General features: G+C 43.5%; 1 long non-coding RNA gene across 2 annotated transcripts; it reads left to right on the top strand.

Moving 5' to 3' along the window:
• Positions 1-1,458: 1,458 nt before the first annotated feature.
• Positions 1,459-6,418, top strand: LOC115067996. Of its 2 annotated transcripts, XR_003847362.1 has the most exons (3): positions 1,459-1,591; positions 4,498-4,797; positions 4,929-6,418. It is a non-coding gene; the product is annotated as an uncharacterized LOC115067996 (long non-coding RNA). The 2 variants fall into 2 exon arrangements; XR_003847361.1 differs by having other exon boundaries at positions 4,498-6,418.
• Positions 6,419-16,898: the final 10,480 nt, after the last annotated feature.

Here is a 16,898-nt window from a genome sequence, read left to right as displayed (position 1 = left end):
TGCAGAGGTCAGAAGAGGGCATTGGATCCCCTGGAACTGGTTATAAATGGCTGTTGGTTACCATGTGGGTGCTGGGAATTGAATCCACGCCCTCTGCAAAAGCAGCCAGTGCTCTTAACTGCTGAGCCATCTCTCTAGACTGAGTCCATTTTACTTTAAAGGAGAAAATCCACTGTACTTCAGAAAAGAAATACAGTTGCTAAGACAAAGCAAGTTACTACAAGTCATCCCAATGCAGCTCTGCCAGCCTTAAGACCTTTAAATAGATCCTGTGAATGCATATCCACTGAGCAAAGCTGAAACACACCGACCTTGGAGGTTTCCAAAGAGGTTTCAAAGTAGCTTTTCCTCAAGGTGGACTTTGGACTTTTACCACATGAATGTGCAGGCCACTCCCTCAGAAGGCTCAGGAAGAGCCTGTCTTCCCTAGGGGTGAGGATGCAGGATTACCTCAGATGGTCAAAGGATACCAGCGAAGGAACTGGAGTTCCCATGGGAAGCAGGGGGTACTCACAGGACTGATGAGCCATGGCAAGTCTGTAGGCTCATTTCTAGAGACCAGGTATTGAGCAAGAGCAAGGAAAAATTCTAGCACATTCTGCTTTTCACTTTCACCCGAGAAGGGACATGACCACTAAAAGTGTGGGACAGGGTGACAGGACCTGCAAGTTCAGTCTTACTGTCTTCTTCGCAACTTTCTCTAGAAAGTCCCACCTCACATGAGATTACCAGAGAGAGTACAAAAACAGTTTTCTCTTAAAAGCAACGGGCCAAAATAGCCCAAAGAGAAAGAGAAATGAGCAGACATTACAAATAATAGCTGGCGACAGAATACGTTTAGAACCATGGCAGCCTCAGTGGCTGTTGCTACTTGTGGATTTGTCTTGATCCCAGGTGGGATCACCCTTGTTTGCTTTGCTCTCCCCTTGGTTTCTCAGAGCTTAACTGACAGGGAGGCACTCCATAATGGTTGGTGTTAACAAGTGATTAGATCTTGAGTACATTAGAAATGGCCAAGAAGGCAAGCTTGGCTCCCAAACATTGGTCAAGAGCTCTGAGTAAGAAGAGCTGGAAATATATTTAATTTACTGAACACATGTGACCAGGTGACTTTTCCAGTTCTAGAAACCTGAAGATGTGGTCCTTCCTGTGAGGAAAGAGTTGGAACAAGTTTAAACCAGACTCCTGAGGGGAAAATACTCACTGGGTTCAGCTGCCTGTTTTCACACCTTGGCCTCTGTATCTACCTGCAGGCAGCACACACCACACAGCAAGGGGGTATAGGGAAGCTGGACCTTCAGTCTTGCTTAGTGTTTGGCCAAAGGTGACGCTGACTTAGAGGACTAAGGTCATGCCCTCCCTTCCCCTACAATCGATAATTTAATGTGACTTATCACAGAGAGAAAGAATTGTTTACTTTTAAACCCTGGATCCCATAAAGGGAGAGTGGAAAGGCCTAAAAGCCACAGAAGCTCAGGGCTCTCACCCACAGCTGCCCTTGAACCCCCAACAGAAATAGGGTACATGGAAGGCGCCATCCTGCCAGCCAGAGGAGGAGCCCTGGACTGAGAGGAGTCAAGTGCTGACTGAGGTAAGTGGCTTCTTCTAGAACCTTCCAGCTGCCTTTGGAAATGAGATTGTTCTTTAGGGTGACTACTGAATGAGGCAAGGGCAAGCTGCCGGCTTAGGTGTTTAAAACAGACCTCCACACAGCTCCTGAGCAACATTAAGTATAGGACACACCATATTTGAATTTGTCTGCATGATTATTCATTTTATTCAAAAAGTCTCAGTAAAACTGGAGAGCTTCTGGAAGTTTCTTTGTACTCCTTAAGGAGGGAAAGAATGAGGCTAGAGAGGCAAGAAGGGACCAGAGTCCGTGTGGACTTTTATTTCTGCCCTTGGAGTTGCTATATGGTAAGCCATTTCCCATTTTAAAGTGGCCTGGTTTATCAACAACACCAAGGCCTTTGCTCAAGATTCCACCAATATAACTAAAAGTAGGTATTCAAACCAAGAACCCTTCTCTTCACTGTGCTTCAGGGTGAATGCACAGGCAACTTTCACCATGTTTTGTTCTTACACATTGCAGTTGCTTCTTTCGTATGTGTGAATCCGACTTGTGCTATTGCCCTAAGGAACTGAAATAGCTGTCCACCTGCAGAGACATGAAATTCGCCTCTAGGAATTCCCAACTCAGCAATTCTTTTTAAAAAGGACTCCATCAAGGCCCAAAATGATGTGAATTTGCCCAGTGATTCTCTCTTCACCACTGGTTGGTGATAAATGCAGATTTTTTAATGCATGAATAAGAAGCCTTCCAGATTTTCCCTTCTAAATGGGTTTCAATAGATGAAATGCTGGTTCACTCCCTGTTGACAAGAACATTCTATTTTAAAAGTTCCATGTGATTTCAAGAATGACAAGACTCAGGAAGTCTGAGACTGACTTCCTTTGTCTTCGTCTAGACTATAATGGCTTAAAACAGTCAAATTGATGCATTTAACACATCTATTTTATATGACAGTAAATGTGAATTTGGAATGAAAGCATCTCTATTTTTTTGCTTTTTAAAAAATCTTCTTGTAGTGTTGATGGGTTAGTTTTGCAGTCAAGTGACACCTCATAGTCCCCAGAGCATTATCTTCCTGCCCTATGGAGCTGTCTGTAGGATGTTCTTCAATCCTGAGTGCATGATTAAAGCCAGGACAAACTGAGATCTGACCTGAGAATAACACATAGTGTCTGGTATTCCTGGTACTTGTAAATCTGAGACAGCTCCCTGAGAGCGATGGTATACACTAAACACTTGGAGGGTGATGGGTTTGCTGCAAAGTTAGGCTCTTATAAAGACTTCCTCCTTAATGAATGCCTGGCATTAAAAGATGAGCAATCCAAGTTTAATTTGTTTTTTATGCTCACAGGTTCAATGGGAAAAACTATATTCAGAATTGATCACAGCTGCTAGAATGTCTAGAAATTCCATCCTGTTTGGGAAAGTGAGGGCATAGCATGGAAATTGAGCTTAGAAATGCCTCCCACTCAGCCTCCCTTAGGGAACAAGCATGCAGATTGCTAGACAGCAGGAGATTCACAGGGATGGGCTCACAGGCCTAGAGGAGACATGATCCCACAAGGCCTTTTCTAAGCCATGGAAAACCCTGCTGACATTTGGAAAAGTCACCCTGATTAATGTCCAGCACCTTTGTTTTAAGCATTGTTTTTTTTTTTTTTTTTTCATAGGAAATAATAGATGTTACTATTTCCCAGCCAGTTTACACACTTCATATTGGTTGTTAGCTGGCACTATTTATGTTCCAGTGTTCAATTTGAAAATCCTAAAACAGAAGACTTTTTAAGCCTGAAGAAAGAGAAAAGCCTATCCGAATATTTAGAAACATCTGAAAGTAGACCATGGCATTACCTACTTTGACTTTCTTTTTAGTGATATACTATTAAATGACATTTGAATGAATATGAAAACATTCCTTGGGCCTGTTTAAACTGCTTGCAGAGCAGCTGACAGAGTGTAATCACTCTTGCAGAAGTGGTTAAAGAAGGAATAGACAATGACAAATGTTTTAGCAATGTCTAAGAACTGTTCACCAGGCCCTAATAAATAGGCAATTTACTTCTTGATGCAATATTATAAAATGATTAGACTGCATAAAAAGCATTTCAATAATAATTTTCTTAAAGAATGGCCTGAGGCCCCTCTCTCAGTGGCACTACATTTCATAGGGACAAGCCAGTATGTTTGAGTTGCATAGGTCCCAACCTCCAAATTTAAGAAAAGTGTTTTGCAAGAAGTAATTTTTTTATCAGCATATCCAGAAGGGAGAATGGTAGAGGGTTGAAATTTTTAATTATAATTATTTTTCCCATTATAAAAAATGTTGCAAGAGTTGCAGAAATTGACAAATTCAGGGACATTAATGAAGGGAAAAAAATTCCTACCTGGCAGATAGCCATTATAACACAACTGTTACACACTTTTCACAGAAAGGGGTTCATAGTGTGTGTGTTGTTTTGTAAGTTACTTCTTCATTCAAAATCAAATCTTGAATTTGTTTCCAAGCCAGCAATTATTTTTCTACAATGTGATAAATGGCTATGATGTATTGCAGTAACCATGCTGCCATTTTCCTATAGCTGGGCATTCAAACTGTGTTATTCTTTTCATAATATCACAATGAACAACATTATTAGTAAATTTTACTTTAATCCCAGCACTCGGGAGGCAGAAGCAGGAGGATCTCTGTGAGATCAAGGCCAGTCTAGTCTACATAGTGAGTTCCAGCTCAACTGGGTCTACAGGGAGACCCTGCCTCAAAAAGACCAAAAAGAATTTTTTTTTTACCTTTTTCCTTGAGATGCATGTGTGAGTCCTAACTGGCCCACAGAGGGGAACAATCAGGGAAAGTTTGTGTGTGATGCATTAGCTTCCTTCCCTCTTCTTTTATGTTTACCCTTCCTTTTTCTTTCTATCTTTTGCAGATTATCCCATAGCACACAGAGGTCCTGGAGCACTGGGAGTTCTTAGACACTGCAATAAAGTCCAGAGAAATGATGTGGGCCAAGACCTGCCCAAGTATAGAGTTCTCCCTGCAGGACCTGCTTTACTAGTGAACAGTGCACCTCTCTCCTTGCTCTTCCCAATTGTGCTGAGGGGTTTTAGAGCCCCCTACTGAGATGGTTTAGCAGCATCTCTGGAGTGAACAAGAGGTGGGACTGCAGCTCCAAGTTCTTCAGGCAAAGACAAAGCAGCATGAGCCTGCAGCCTTTTTAGAAGAAGCAGTAAGGAAAAAGAGGACAGGTCATCCCATGATGTTCCCCAGCACCACAAGGACAGTGTGGAGGGACTGGGGTAGGGCTGGGTGCCAGGAATTACTCTAAGGTTTCCCTTTATTCTCTTTGTATCACATAAGGTTGCCCTGCCCCAAGAGAGCTCCATCTGAGGAATGCCAGTCTAACACTGGACCAAGTGGCACCTTCCCGCTGCCTACCAGAGCCACAGACAGAACAAAAGGAAGTTCATTATTTAATGGAAACCAAGTCAAACAACACAGTAGAAAAGGACAGGGTAGAAAAGGGAGGAGTCAACACCGTGGTCCCATTGGAGCAGGTGGGTTCAGCATGGTGCCACTAGAATCTAGCTTGGAGAGGGTGATTTCAATGGTCTGCATGGGAATTGGGTATTTTTACAGAAAAATGCAGAAGGATTCGTTTTCACTTGTTAAATACAGGCCAGTTTTATGGCCAATGCAAGGCTCAGTTAAATGTTAACAACTCAGTTACTCTGGTGGGAGGAGGAAATAGCTGGCTCTCAACCTTCCCCTTTCCCAGTATTTGTGGAAAATAATGGACTATGTAAATGCTTCTGTTTCCTCTCACTCTCCACAGTGGGCAGAGGTTCATATAACCTCTGGAAATCATATCTAACAGGAAACCTAAGTAATTCCAGAAAGGATTTGTTCACAGAGCCAACTTTCTGCTAGAAAATAAGTATTATTAACTAAACGCTGATTATTTTTCTGTCTCTTTCTTTCTTAGCTCTGTTATCTTCAATCCACTATTCTACTAGAGAATGACTGAGGTGAATAAGATTTAAGTTCTGAGAAAGATGGGATGCCTCTGTGTCTAAAAATGCCATGGAGAGAGAGGAGATCACAGCTAAGTGCCATAGCCCCATAGATGATGATCATAAACTGGGCATGTTGGCATATACCTTTAATCCCAGCACTTGGGAAGCAGAGGCAGGTGAATCTCTGTGAGTTCGAGTTCCAGGTCAGCCAGGGCTACATAGTGAGTTCCTGTCTCAAAGAAAAGAAAAGAATTGGCATTTCTTAAACTGAAGAATTAATCACATTTATAGTGATGAACTGAGAACCATGACGAGATGAGAGCTGGCAGAATCTGTTAATCCAATGGAGTTATTCGCATGTATAATTTCATTTTGTAAAATATGTTTTTTTCTATAATCTGTCCCCTCCAGGGATTCCTTCTCTCTCAAGCCTTTTAGAAAATGTAAAGCGGTTTCCCACCCATTTCCATGGGAAGTCTCTTCTTGGTAGAAGGCCTTTGTGAAAACTTGTTCAAGATTTTCTGCCTCTTTTCTCTGCTCAGATCTCACGTGTGGAGCCACAGAGGATCCAGTGACAATGGAGGAATTGAAGGTGAAGTTAGTGTCTCTGTGCCTACAGATTTTCCTTAGCAGAGCTGTGGAGTGTGACAATGGTGTTTGTGTCTAAACTATCAAACGCCATTATCACACTAAATAGCTACTGCTAGGCAATCCTTCCTCTCCGTAAGTGTCTTGGCATCTGTTTGCTCTGAGCAAGAAAGTTTGTCTTAACCAGCATTCTCTGTCTTGTGTAATTTCTGAATAAAGTCTGGTACTCTTGTGCTCATAACTGTATGTCTGTCTGAAGACTGCCTTTCATATGCTGTTGTGAAATATATGATGATTCTGATGATGGTGCGGAAATAACCAATCAAATCCACTCTCTCCTACTGTACTCTCCCAACACAGACCACTTCTGATACCAGTGTGTGGGGATTTCTCCCCAGCACCAAGCATGCTATTAACTGTGAATGCCAGCTAGGTGTCCTCTCATTCAATTCATTTTTGGTACTGTCTACCTGGAGATAGCCTCAGATTCTTCAAATGGAGGATTCAGTCCCCAAGATCCACTTGCAGTAGCAGTCAAAAGTCCTAAGCTGCTTTCCCTGTGCTTCTAGTCATCCAGTTATAACTTGGGGGTTCCCACAACTATCTCCTCTGGTTCCATTAACTTCTATGGGTGGCTCTAAGAACTCAAGGAAACACGTTCATCAGCTTATTACAACAGATAATTTAAAGGATACAGATAGAGATGTGTGTAGGGTGAAATATGGGGCTTGGGCAGGAGCTTCCAGGCCCTCTCCAAGCATGCTATGCTCCAGGAACCCCCATGTGTTCAGCTATCCAGGAGCTCTCTAAAACTGTCCTCTGTGCATTTTATGGAGACTTCATTGCAAAGGCATGACTCAGCAGGCATATGAGTGGAAATATGAGTGGCTAAAAATGATGCTCTGAAGCTAATGATTGGGTGGGAAATGCCAGTGGGGCTGCCCATTCAGACACTTCGTGGCCTCTCAGCATTCTCTCCTTGTAGGTTTTGGGTGGAAAGCCGCGGGGATGAAGAGAAACCAATGACTATCAGATAGGATATGTTAGAATTATGAACCAGGAACCATGGAGGAAATATATACATATAAATTTATGAGTAATAAAATAACAGTGTTTAATTTTCTTATTGAAAAAAGTCCCCCAAGAGCAGCCAGCACAAGGCTAGACACCTAGTAATTATCCAGTGCTGCTGAGCTGAATAATCAGGAAAGCACTGGATAAAAAACACCAAAACTTCCAGGCATAGTGGCACACGCCTTTAATCCCAGCACTCGGGAGGCAGAAGCAGGCAGGTCTCTGTGAGTTCAAGGCCAGCCTGGTCTACATAGTGAGTTCCAGAACAGCTGGGGCTACAGGGAGACCCTGTCTCAAAAAACAACAACATCAAAAAAAAAAACCAAAACCCCCAAACCCACTAAAACTGGGCTAAGTCTAGGTTATGCAAACCACAGACTGATAGGTGCTAAATTAGGGCATGGGTGTACTCCTCTTTTCATCATTAAAAAAAAAAAAAAGCGCCTTGTATATGGCTTAACTGACCTTTTAGAAATTCTAGAACATGTTTGATTTCTACTGATTTCATCTAAAAACCAGGATGATTACTGAATTTGTATGCTAGATTTTTCTTATGCTTCATGAATTAGCATCAGAGACCCACATATAAACTGTGCGTGAGCTGCCATAGCAAATCTGAATATTTTAAAGTCCTGCAGTTTCTGGGATAGTGGTGCAGCTAGGTGGTCTGGTTTAGAATACATTCTCTGAGAAGCATCTAGGGTATGACGGTTTTGTGTGTGGGCTAAAGTTCTCTTCAGTGGTGTGCCTCAAAAAACTAATATATGTTTAAGCAAATTGACAGGGTTGGATCAGCTGTCAAAAACAAATTCATTCTACAATCAGCCATTTACTTATCAAATAAATATGTAGAGTGGCTCCCTATGCTTGGCATTGTCCTAGACCCTCGGGGTACTTTTAAATTAAATGCATCTGACATTATTTCTATAGATAGGCACTCACTGACTTGCACTCTACTTAGGGACAGTGTTAATGGTTCCAATTACATTAAATAAAGAACCCAGTGAGAAAAACTCTGCAAATGAATTCCAAGTTCCTTGCTGGAAAGCATCACTGAAACATATGTAGCCCACACAACTAGGATACACTGCAGTCTTCAAGGTCATGAGTAGCTTTGTACAAAGGGAGGTGGGAAAGAGGTATATTTCTGCCCAATGTATATATCTTTCCATGTTCCATTTCTTACCTCCTAGAATGGCTGACTGCCAAAAGAAGATCAAATGCCCACAAAAAATTAATTGACTGCCATTCCTTCTTGTGTGCATAATTCTGGCAAAGACACTCTTGAATAAGCTTTGCTAGAGAAGTTTGTCATGACAGGAATCACTGTTTTGAGCATGGTTTTATTGGACCTATGCAACACAGGGCTAAGATGACACAGGTTATAGTCCCCTCCTGTAGAAAGCAAACTGAGACTGAATGCTTCCAGAATCATCTGGTTATGCAACTATAGCGCAATACAGATCTTTTAAATCTAGAGTCCTTTCCTTTACCTGTGGCCTTCCTTGACCTGGTTCTTCCACAAAACTTCATGCTTTATGGCTGAGTCCATGCAGAAACTGGGTAAACCAAACTCCTGCTTAATTAGCATCCTCAGTTTCTGTGAGGATCTGTTTTGCTGATGGAGTCAGGAAAAGCCATGTGAGGGATGAGTCATGTAATAGTCCCTCCTCCTGAGGGTTCATAGTCAGAGAAAAGCCAAATATTACAAAACAGTGTAATTAAAATGTGAAAAGAAGGAGAAGGAACATCTATGTGGCAGTTTGGGGGGTCAGAAAGGGAGTAACCAAACTGCCCCAACATGGAGTAGCCATCTTGGCAACCTGATATTAACTGAGATGGCACTGAAAGGGCCACAGTCTTCTGGCTCCAGATGGTTCCAGGACTGAGGACGATGGCCTATGTACTCCACTCTGTTCCTGTGCTGAGACTTTACTCAGGTGGAATCAACCTGGAAACAAAAAGAAGGGTATCCTATGTTCTTTCTGCTACTGTGGCTCCTTTAATGGCTTATTATGATGACTGTCCAATTAGTTCTGCATTCAATGTCAGTGCCCTGTTCTTTCTGTAGGCCTTCAAGGAACACACAGAGAAGGCAAGATTTCCACATCCCCACTGTTTGTGCTGAGACTTTACTCAGGTGGAATCAACCTGGAAACAAAAAGAAGGGTATCCTATGTTCTTTCTGCTACTGTGGCTCCTTTAATGGCTTATTATGATGACTGTCCAATTAGTTCTGCATTCAATGTCAGTGCCCTGTTCTTTCTGTAGGCCTTCAAGGAACACACAGAGAAGGCAAGATTTCCACATCCCCACTGTTTGTGAAGGGTGAAGATGGGAGAAGGGGTTAAAATGATTAAGATGTTGTATATGAAATACACAAAAAATTCAATACAAACATTCAAAAATACTTCACTGTTTGTGTGCGTGTGTGCATGTGTGTGTGTGTGTGTGTGTGTGTGTGTGTGTGTGTGTGTGTGTGTGTTTGGAGGCAAGCGGTTAACATCAGTGTCTTTTCGATTGTGTTCTACTTTGTTTTGTTTTGAAACAGGGTCTCTTACTTAAACTGGAGCTCATTGATTTGGCTAGACTGGCTAGTCAGGAAGCCCCACAGATCCTTCACAGAAGGATCACCTCCCTAGCACTGGGATTTATAGGCATGTACTTCTGTGCCCAGCTTTTTTACCATGGGTTCTAGGGAATCAAACTCAGATCCTACTGCTTTTGTGGCAAGCACTTTACAGACAGAGCCATCTCCTTAGGTCTCCTATCCCCACTTTAAAGACACAGTTAGTATGTCCTACTGCTTCAGATCTCTGATGATGGTGTCCTTCTCCAGACCAGTTTTCATTTCCTCTCTTGCCCCAGGAAAGATATGACCAGTGGAGTTTCTCAGCAGGCTATCCTGGGGATACATGCTGACCCCAAGTTTTGTTTGCAAGATGAAGGGGTCCACTTGGATGTGTAGTTAAAAATCACTCTGGAGCTGGGGAGGCAGCCTAGAACACAAGTGGCCATGCTGACCTGTTTTCTTCTCTAGGAAATCAGCCACTTGAGTCTTAACTTGACTTTGCGGATCACACTGCTGAGGTCCTGAGTCCTTCCATCTCAGTACAGTGTGTTCCTTGAACACCACAAACACAACTCAGGGCCTGTCTTACTTTTCATCCAGTTCCAGGGAAGATTTTGCGATATCACACCCCTCCCATCCAGTCACCATATGTCAAAGGCTCGTGTGCACACTTTGGTAAACTCTCCTTAAACCTGTAAAATGCTCCACTGTGTACTTCCTGCAGGAGATAACAGAAGGCTAGAATTAGAAATCATCTCACTGTTACGATGAGGAAATAGAAGCCTAGGGATTCAAGAATTTTCTAGCTGGGTTCACACCCTTGCTCCCTGGCATCATCACTCATCCACTGAGGAACATGGCTTGTGCCAGGTATTATATTGTGCTCTGAGGATACAGAAGGGAACGAGGCCAGGTCCTCCCCCCACCCAAATTTTCCCATTTCCCATCTAGGAGTTGGATAGATGCCTAAACACATCCATGCCTCACCGTGTTAGGTGCCAAGTTAGAAGCATAGACAATGAGCCAAGAGTCTTGAATTATGCACTTCATTTCTCCCCAGATAAAGAGACCCCGAGTCTTTGATGTTATGATCTTTTTTTGTTACAACTGGGGAAAGATTTCTTCTTATTCATTTTGGAGATTCAGTTGCTGACAGACCACCGTTTGGGACACCAATGCTGCACCCTCTGATCCTGCTGCTTTTACTTTGTCATTTTCCAGCCTAATGAGGGACCAAGGATTTGCTGAATGGCTGGAAGGTGAACCTGTGTGCTCTTCAGTGATGGATGTGAGGAATTTTAATTGCCCAAAGTTGCTGGACAGGATGTGAGCTGGCTGAGTTGATAATGTGCTTACAAGAACCAGGTCACCAGGCTGTTTCCTTGTGGCTGCCTAATCCCCATCAACAAAACCTGCTACCAGGTCAACACTTCAATGCCCCTCTGCTTTCACTCCCTGGGAACAGACTCTAGGAAGCTATTGGAGCAAGCCCACAGCTGGTACCCTTGGTAGAGAGATGCGGGCATGCCCTTTCTTTTCTTTGATATCCAAGTTCCTTCTGTGCTTATGATGGAAAAGGAAAGAGGCCAAAGCCCACACCAGCCCCCAGAAATGTAGCTGGCCACTGGCAATTCCATCAGGCCTGAGTATAGAATGGTTTAATTTTGAAAGCAGGATCACCATGTGGGCCCTGAAGAAAGATCTCTGTGATACAAGTTTATTATGTATTTGAGATATTTAAATATGGTGCACAGGATACAGAGATGAGCAAGAGTAAGCAGGCTCTGGCGTCCACTCCCTCACTGATTTGTTCAACCAACATTGAACTATGTGATCCTACCAGGAGCCAGGCAGTATGCAAGTCATTGACCATTAAGAATTCAAAGATGAGCTCATCTCCCAGAGTCTGGTAGTGACCTATCTAGTGAGGACACACAGACAGGGAGTAATGATGTGAGAAGCTGCAGGATCTCTGAAGTAGGTGTGTGGCATCAATGTGCATAAGGAAGGGAACATCATCTGTGGCAGGTAAGAAGAGAACAAGAACTGGAGATATAACTCAGGTGCTAGAGTGCTTGCGTACCACGTACAAAGCCCTGGATTCCGACCCCAGCTCTGGAAGTACATGTCTATAATCCCAGCACTTGGGAGGTAGAGATAGGAGTAGCAGGAGTTCAAGGTTATCCTTCATTACATAGTGAGTTTGAGGCCAGCCTGGACTATATGGACAGGGGGCGGGGGGAGAGAGAGAGAGAGAATGTCAGAGACAGAGAGATGAGGATGAGAGAAAAGTGCTTCAGCCTTTCTGTTACTCTGGCAACATTCAGTAACCTTGCCAAGGAAAAGCCCAGAAGTTTTCACCTTGATAGAGACTAAATTACCTTCAGATTTCTCAAAACCTTCCCCAGGATCCCTGCCTGAGGACCACTAAACTATGAACCTGGAAATTTTTTTAGTGGCGGAAGCTTAGGAATTTCCCTTTCTCAATATGCAGCCATATTCCCACAGGGGGAAAAAATCCCTTTAACTAAAAGAAGCCTGAAGTACTATTAAGTAAATGCCTAGGGACCCGCATGTCAGGGCGGGTGTGTGTGAAGAGTGGGTGTGTGTTTGTTACTGGCATTGGGGTGTGGCCCAGGTGTTTCTAGGTTCCTGGTCTCTTATTCAAGGAACTGAAGTAAAGGCTCACACAAACTGCAAGGAAGCTTTATTTGAACCAAAACAATGAAAAAAGGTCAGAATACACTGCAAGAGAGCAGTGGGAAGATACTCGAGGGCCCCAGATTACTACCTAGGGTCTCTTCATAGGCTCTAAAGGAAGGAGGGACTAATTATAAGGGAATGTGGTCTGAGTGGTTCTCCATTTTGAATGACAGATTGGGTTATATAATCATCTCTGCTGCACATGTCCCTTCCCATAATGCATCTGATATTAATCATATGTATGTCGAATTATGCATAGGTATAAGATGGTAAATAAGAGATTCTCCCTAAAAGTTCACTTTTTGCCTTATGGTTCATGCACTCAAAACCAGTTTAGGTTCAATCAGCCTTTCTGGTCTCCTGCTCAGCTATAAGGAGACTAAGAATGAATAAAATCTGTCTAAGTCTGATGGTCTTAGGGAGGAGAAACTTATATCACTGTTCAGAGAGGGGTATGCATGCAGCTCGATGCAGCTGACGTCCTATCTTGTTAGCAGGTTGCTAGGTGCATTGTTCAGAATGGAGTGTGTGTGTGTGTGTGTGTGTGTGTGTGTGTGTGTGTGTGTGTGTGTGTACAGTGCTTATGTACAGGTAAGACTCTCAGGCTGCCAAGTGCATTATTATTAGAAAGGGTGTGTGCACATAGCCTAAACCAAATGGGATCCCAGGTTGCTAAGCTATTCCCTATGCTTGCCTGCACACACGAAGAATTTTAATTTCTCAAGCTAGGCATGAGGCTTAGTGGTAGAGAACTTGACCAACTTACACGAGGCCTTAGCTTTGATTCTCAGAATGACAACAAAAAGTTTTTAATTTCTCAGAGGAGCTGGGTAAAACATCTTCAGAGTCTGATCCAACTGGGACTTTCCTTCCTCCCCTCCCAACCCAGGAAAAGTCAGTGTTCTGAACTGCAAGTTGAGATGAATGGCTCCCCACCCCCTGCCACCCCCATATACCCTTGAGCCAAGGCCACACTGCTTGGAATGCTGTCCCCTAGTGGTAGGCTGGTCCCTGCTCTTCATAGCAGTTGTAGGTGGAGAGAATCTCAGGTTTGCACTAAAAGTGATCGCATTCGAGCTTCCCTTGGCAGCAGGATCTGGCTTCATTTTGATAAAGTACATTTTCAAAGGCTTGGGAGATGGAGGGAAAAAAGAATGGGGAAAATTGTTCCATGAAGTGCCTACTGACCCATTAAATACGCCAGACAAGAACTAATCTTGTTCTACCTAGACAACAAGGCTCTCTTTTTCATTTTTCTGGCACATTTAGCCCAGGCAAGAGCTAATTAAAGGCCTTGCCATTTCTCAAGGCTCCCTGTTGTTGCCAAGCCCATCTTGCCCCGCTTTCGGCTTGTTCTCACACTGAGCTGGATACAAAAGTGGATTCTCTCCCACTTACTTGAATGTGCCAGCTACTGTATTTCCAAGTCCTATATTTCTGGTTGCTAAGATTTTTCTAGTTCCTCCTATATCTCCGTAGGAGCTCAGTGAATCTCAGACTTGGACATTTGCCTAAAACTGGAATAATATGGTAGGTGTTCTGAGGCACTAAAAGAGCAGCTCTGAGTGTCCTCAAAGACTTAACTCCAAATCACCACCCAAAGATGTAGACAGTGTGTTCAGAAATTTTGTTGGCAAGAAGCACGTTTTTTCCTTTGATGGTCTCAAGGAATTCATTCTTAAGGCAATATTTCTTAAGCACCTATGTACAGGGCACTGGGCCTGGGCCAGTGTTTTGTAAGGGACCAAGTGGCAGGAAGACAGGTGCTTCCGAATAGCCATTAGGTGGAACCTGTGGAAAACAGTGGGGCTCTATCTGTAGAGACTGTGGAATCCGCTCACCCTCAAGGTCTTGGAAATAGATTAGTCCTGTACCACAATGGGGAAGTATTGGCCCTTCTCTCCTTTCTTCCCAATGCCATCACTACTTCCTTAGTTTCCACTCACCTTCTCTACCGCTGCCTTGTCTTCTGCTGCTTCTGGGTCTCATGGCCCCACTACTCCAGGCCCTCTGCATGCTTGCCTTCCTTTGGTGTCTTTTCAGCTTCTTCATGGGCCCAATTCAAGCTAGGCTGGACCATTCATCTCAATACCCCAACCGAAGAGACAAGTAATTGTTAAACGCAGAGAAAGGAGAGTTATCCACTGTGGCCACATTGGGAAGTGGAACAAATAAAGGAGCCCATGGACACTATCCCTAGTCTATCTTCAAGGACCTGACATAGGTTGAATAGAGATAGATTTAAAAGTGTGCAAGAGATAGGTATAACTAAGCAGTCCTGGTCAGTGTGGTCCCATCCATCATTACCGCCTGGCTCCAGTTTCTCCTGCAAGGTGATCTGAAAAGTCAGAACTGTGTGAAGGGAGGCAAATCCCCTCTCTTGATGGCATTAGGCTTCAGTCTTTCTCTTTCCCCAGCCTGAGATTCCTGGGAAATTTTTATTTCTTTTGAGTTCATGGTTTCAATAGTCCAATAGTTGAAGGGGAAGGTAGGAGTGTCTCTTTAGAATTTCTTCTCTCTGCTCAGGCTGTTACGTGAGTGTCCAGGCTGTGTGGGTCTCAGGTACATAGAGGCAAGATCAATTCCGATCTATTTAGACTAGAGATATAAGTAACTGCTCCCAAGTGCCAGAAGATGGATGTGTCTAGAGCTCTGAGAGGATAGACTTGGGGCTCAAAGAAAAACTCGCTGGAGGAGGTGGCATTCAAATGAAGTCTTGGCAGATGTAGGGCTTTATTTAGATCAAAGAAGAGCCAGTCTGTGCCTAAGCTCTAAGGGGCCACTGCCTGAAATTCTCTTAGAAGGGAACAAGTTTGGCGTCCGGCTTCCAATAGTAGAGAGCGGTAAACCAAACCAAAGTGTCCTTGGGGACCTCTGCAGGGTAGGGCAGGGAAAGAGTACAGAGGAGGGGGCAGTGAACAAGAAAACACACCTCCTAGGCAATAGTGATGGCCTCCACTAGCAGCACCATTACTACCTGGGAGCTTGTTGGAAATGAAAATTGTCTGGCTGAGCAGACCCATGAGATGAGAGGCTCTGAGGGCAGGATCTGCTTAGTAGCCTGTATTTCTAGCACTCCAGAGGACCTGGATGCAGGTTCAGGCTAGGAAATGCAGGGCTACAAACAGGCTCACTTGAGGGGGGTCTCACTGATGTTTAATGAGTGACAGGGGGCAGGGGGGTGTCAATAAGCCTTGGAATAAAGAACAGCAACTCTTAATACAAAGGCAATATAGTGCCTAAGGCTAGTTGTATCTCCACATTGTCATTAACAATTTGGGTCCTTCCAGGTTTCCTTTCCATGTGGTCCTCATGGCCACAATATGATGACTACCACACTCATCTTCCAGAAAGGAAAGCCTTAAAAAAGAAATAATCAGATTTAAACAAACAGGACAGCCGTTCTCCGGCTCAAATCTCTCTCTTGAAAGCCCTTTCCAGAAAGTTCTGATTCTCATTGGTCAGAACTGTGATAGAGACTATTCCAAGTCTCAAAAGAGTCTAGGAAATGCAATATTTTAACCAAGCTTCTTGGCACTGTGAACAATAGTAGGTTTTGCTACTAGAGAAGGAAAGAGGAAAAAAAAGACGAGAAGAAGGAAGGGGAAAGTGGGTATTGGTTAGAGAGAATAAACACAGCGTAAGCAACAGTAAGTCCAGTAGAACCACTAGAAAGAGAGGGAGGGGAGGGGGAGGGGGAGAGGAGAGCAGGAGAGAGAGAGAGAGAGAGAGAGAGAGAGAGAGAGAGAGAGAGAGAGAGATGGAGGCTGATGAAAAAGTTCTCAGTTCTGTCTGTAAGCTACTGACCCAAGGAAGGGATGCAGTTCTGATGCCTTAGAGCCAGAGCCAAGGGTGTAGGCTAAAGCATGGGTTTGAAGACCAAAGAACCTGGAGTGCTGAGGTAGTAGATCAATGTTCCACTGCAGCCATCTGAGGGAATTCAACCTTCTTCCACCTTTTTCTTCTATTCAGACCCTCAAAGGACAGGATGATGTCTTCCACACTGAGAAGGGCCATCTGTTTTATCCACCCAGTGAAATGATTGTCTCTTCCAGAAATGCCAGAAATAATGTGTAACCATTGCCCAGCCAAATTGACATAGAAAATCAACCACAGTTTCACAAAATATTTCTTTAGAAGCAGGACATGGTGGTACATTCCTGTAGTCCCAGCAGTTGGGTAGTAGAAGTGAGAGGATCAAGAGTTCAAGGTCATCCTTGGTTACATACTGAGTTGGAGGCCAGTCTGGGCTTCTTGTGACCTTGTCTCAAATAAAATAAAAAGCTTCTTTTGTATATTCAGAGATAAGCAAGTTAGGGAAATTTATGCTACTAAATTGTATTAGATTCAAAATCAGAGCGACATTTCCCAAAATAC

Source organism: Nannospalax galili, unplaced genomic scaffold, assembly GCF_000622305.1.
Source record: "Nannospalax galili isolate Female #2095 unplaced genomic scaffold, S.galili_v1.0 scaffold567, whole genome shotgun sequence".
In the NCBI taxonomy this organism is placed as follows: Eukaryota; Metazoa; Chordata; class Mammalia; order Rodentia; family Spalacidae; genus Nannospalax; species Nannospalax galili.
The sequence above is the reverse complement of the archived record's forward strand: the minus strand, read 5'-3'. Positions and strand labels throughout refer to the sequence as shown.